Source organism: Helianthus annuus, chromosome 16 (assembly GCF_002127325.2).
Source record: "Helianthus annuus cultivar XRQ/B chromosome 16, HanXRQr2.0-SUNRISE, whole genome shotgun sequence".
NCBI classification, from domain to species: domain Eukaryota; kingdom Viridiplantae; phylum Streptophyta; class Magnoliopsida; order Asterales; family Asteraceae; genus Helianthus; species Helianthus annuus.
The window spans coordinates 21,216,488-21,220,968 of record NC_035448.2 but is presented as its reverse complement, the minus strand read 5'-3'; the positions used below and the strand labels follow the sequence as shown (position 1 = coordinate 21,220,968).

The 4,481-nt window shown below is 34.0% G+C and overlaps 1 long non-coding RNA gene across 1 annotated transcript; it reads right to left on the bottom strand.

Moving 5' to 3' along the window:
- Positions 1–687: 687 nt before the first annotated feature.
- Positions 688–4,080, bottom strand: LOC110917063. Its single transcript, XR_002580279.2, has 6 exons — positions 3,655–4,080; positions 2,846–3,277; positions 2,654–2,761; positions 2,223–2,447; positions 1,007–1,109; positions 688–892 (listed from the first exon to the last, which is right to left on the bottom strand). It is a non-coding gene; the product is annotated as an uncharacterized LOC110917063 (long non-coding RNA).
- Positions 4,081–4,481: the final 401 nt, after the last annotated feature.

Sequence of the window (4,481 nt, the reverse complement as noted above, 5' to 3'; positions counted from 1 at the left end):
TGGTTTTAGCCACATTAATTTTGAAAAATTGTGGCAAAAAGGTTGTTGTAATCAAGCAAATGGTCCATTAAGTGTGGCTAAATAGTATCAATGGTCACATTACTTTATTGTAAGTGTGGGTGTTTGGATTATATAGTCACATGAATTCACTGTAAGTGTGGGTGTTTCTATTTTATAGTCACTTAAAAGTTTGTTTTAGCCACGTGAATTTTAAAAAACTGTGGCAAAAAGGTTGTTGTAATCAAGCAAATGGTCCATTATGTGTGGCTAAATGGTATCAACAGCCACACGAATTTATTATAAGTGTGGCTATTTCTATTGTATAGTCACATGAAGTTAGTATAAGTGCGTCCGTTTCCATTATATGGTCACTAAAAAGTTTGTTTTAGCCACATCAATTTTCAAAAGTTGTGACAAAAATGTTGTTGAAATCAAGCATTTGTGTGGCTAAAGAGTAGCGATGGCCACAAGATTTTACTGAAGTGCGGCCATTTCCATCATAAAGTCACACGAATTTACAATAAGTGTGGCTAAAAACTATTTCTAGATACACATTTGTAATTATAAATGTGGCTATTGTCTAACTTTTGGTCACACATTTATTATGATTGTGTGTGGCCATTTTCATATAAGTAGCCTTTTATTTTCATTATTTTGTGAAATGAAAACAGTAGTAAGCAGTACATATGAGAAAAAACTAAAAGCAAATAATATTAGCGATAAGAAACCAAAATCCATACATAAGTTTTCAATTTAAATACTAAAGAAATAAATTACTAACAAAAACATATCCACAAATGATACAACAACTACAACAGAACCTACATCACCCCTAGCAGCACCAGCAAACCCACATGCTCGAATTGCTGGCATCTTCTTTTGTCAGAGTTTCCTACATAGTCAGCATTACAAGACTGTATCAGGCATCAAGAATCAATTCTTAATAATCGATCAAATAAAAGAAAATAATGAAGTTCCATAAAATACAATGACACGTAAGTCTTACCATCAAAAGATCATGCTCATGTATATTCAAATCCCACTTTATCGTGTCAGGAGTTGTAGCAATCTGTCTTGGCAGAAATCGCTCCACAAGCAAAGTCCACTCACTATAAAAAAAATGAGAATCTGATTTAAAATCTATATGAGTATATATATCATAAGGCATAGCACAGTAACCATAATAACTTGCATAAAATACATATAAAGTTTGAATAACTGAAAACTAACAGGCGTGTTCCAAGTTTAACAAATCCTATTTCAATCAAGATTTGCAATGTTGGTAATTGTGCAATGTCATCATTTCCAACATGATAGTTCCCTAAAATAAAATCATGTTGTAGCTGCAAAAGAGTATGATCATCAAGTGTCTATATAAGAACCGATTGTAGAATACACAATAAGAAAACTACTTACTTTAACATATGATAGTTGAAAAAACACTGGGTTTGTAATAGCTTCACCCGACTCACGAAATAACTCCATTTTTAAAGTTATAAGAAAGAATATAGAAACTTTAATAGATACCAGTTGCAGGTTCATGTGTTGTTGAGGTGGTAACAACTTTGCAGCACTCAAATAAATAAACCAAAGGTTTTAGATTAGGCAAAAATATTAAAAAAAAAGGCACTAAAAGTGTAAATAGTTGATAGGGAAAGTACATCAGCTTGGCATACAAAGACTCCTAAAAACATGACAACACAAGCACAAACTGTATATGTAGCCAAATGGTGTAATATATATAAATTATAAAGGATTTAGCACTAAGATATGACAACTATTGAAATTTGGATCACTTATGGCCTCAGCCACTATCGAAAATAATACTACAAGCCATCTGGGATAATATGGTTGACCAATAAACAATTCATATGTATATTTAGAGATGGATTCAAATGAGAGACTAAATATTTAAAAAAGTGCATTCACAGATGAATAGATTTATTGAAGAATCATATACTTCTACGTATTAGTGGTTCTTATTTGTACCCACTCCCATTGGGCTTGTTCAACAGAGCCTATTTTTAATAGAGAGCTACTCAGCTACAACCGCATAAATAGGAGAAAATGAGGTGGTTGTGTAGTTACATAATCACCTTATGTGTCATAATTTAAGCAAATAATACAAGTGTCTATATTATATGATGCCCATAATTGTTTACTTAAAATTGGTTTTGTATAGAAAGCATAGTATTATAAAATATATAGCATATATGATCTACCTGAGCCTCAAAGCGTAAACTTGGCTTAGATGAATCGGTTTGATCAATGTCAGAAGTGGGTGGTGAGTATGAGTGTATGATGCCTTTTCAGCTTCATCTTGACTCATCCGTTTATTGGTTGAAGCAAAGTTTTCCTGCACCACAACTTCTACACCGCCTTCAATGGTCCACTAAGAAACTGCTATCATTACTCAGGTATGTGTAATCCGTTAAGAGCAAAGCATTCTGAAAAAAAAAATACTATCAGATGATATTCAACACAAACACTAGCTCTGTAAAAGTTAGAAACCATATTTTACTTCAGCATCTCCAAGTAGTCGAGTACAGATATATTGGACTTGGAGTTAATTTTGGATGGAACTAATGTATATGTTAATGTAAAATCTTATCCATTGGAAGTCCGTGTGACCAAGAAATGTCAAATAATGTACCATATCTCTTGTGCATAGTTTTTGAAGAAGATGTAGAAGAGGGCGTAAATCCCTGTATTTTTCAGCATTTGCTTCACTTTGTAAGCTGCTTGAAATGCTTACGGATATCTGAAAGATACAAGCAGTTACACAAAATTAAAGACAACATAACTACTGATATAAAAGAGATACATCCACCCAGTCAACAACAACCTTGAATAAGAGATACACAACTCGACTGATCACATCCAACAATAAGCGATCACATCATTAATCTCTTATTGCCAATAGTGAAAGAAAGTAAGATTAAGAGGTCAGTTTTTGATTATACTATGTGGCGGGTATCAAGCCTGAGAGCTTATTCCCAGTCATTTTAAGCTTCACTAAACCTCTGGGTTGACAGAGTTTGTCGAGTATGCCATCGGTGAAGGTTATTATTCCCCAAATACAGTCCTTGCAATCTCAATGAACCACCTAATTCCACAGGTATCTCGCAAAAAAAAAAAAAAAAAAAAAAAAAACATGCTGCTTGATAAATCTAAGGTGGTGAGGTTTGTTAACTTGTCCAAAGCTTTTGGGGATTTCGCCAGAAAGATCAAATGAACCACAATAACCTCCTTGGTTCATGCACCTCCGCACCTCCATCTACAACATAACACACAACACAAATGACAAAATTGATAGTAGATCTGAGATAACAAAGGCTGAAAAAAGGTAAACCTACCAGGTGAAATCTAACCAGACTTGCACCAGGCTAAAAAACCAAGTTAATAAACATCTTAAATGATAGTATAATCAAACTTATCCTTACTTTCTTTCACTATTAGCAATAAGAGATTAATGATGTGATTGCTTACTTTTGGATGTGATTAGTCAGTTCTAATTTTTATTTTAGTTATTGAACCTTGCACGCTAACATAACTTACATTCATAAATTACCAATTATCTTGTCTTCCACACACAATTTACCAGAACCCTAACTACAACCTCAACAAAATAAAACAGTAAATTACAAATAATACCTGTAGGAGATGACCAAGCGGCATGAAAAACACATTTCTCCTGCATATTCGAACATAATCCAACAGTAACCTTATTCAAATCTCCCCATAAAACGGCTCCAATCCAGACCGACTTACCAGCCAATACAACAATTGGAGCAATGGAATGATCTTCCTCTGGCCTCTCTAGTCCCAATTCCCTCGATTTAGAGCGTGGCGGTGGTGAGAGTGCGGTGGGAGGTGATTGCGGCAGTTAGGGTTAGGGTTTTCTTGAGAATCTTGTTAGTGACAACAATTTCAGATCTTTTGTGAAAATGCTGAGGAATGTGAGTAGTGGGGTTTTTTTCTTTGGTTTGATTTTTAGTTTTTGGACCTGGTGTTTATGGGAGGAGGAAGAAGAAAGAAGAGGGAAAGAGGAAACGAGGGGGAGATGAATTTTAATAGGAGGGAAATTTAACTTTCGGGAATTTATTGGAAACTACATGTAATTTTTCAAGAAGATTCATAATAAATAGTTTAACTTTAATAAAAACATAAATATATTTATTTATATAAGTAATAACATAGTTTAACGTTAATAAAAACATAAATACATTTATATAAGTTAATATATACAAGACTATAAAAAATTATTTAAAACAAACAAATAAACTTTCTCTAGTGGTATCAGCATGACTTTATCTAGCGAAGGTCGCTAGTTAAAGTATCGTTTGTGACAAATGTAATACGGAAATCATGGGTTTTACCAAAGCGGGCCTTTGGGAGGTGGATTTCCTCTAGAATTGGCGGTGGCTCAGGTCATCAGCGATGTCTAAGATCACAGGCGTGAGTGGCCTTTTGCCTATTCG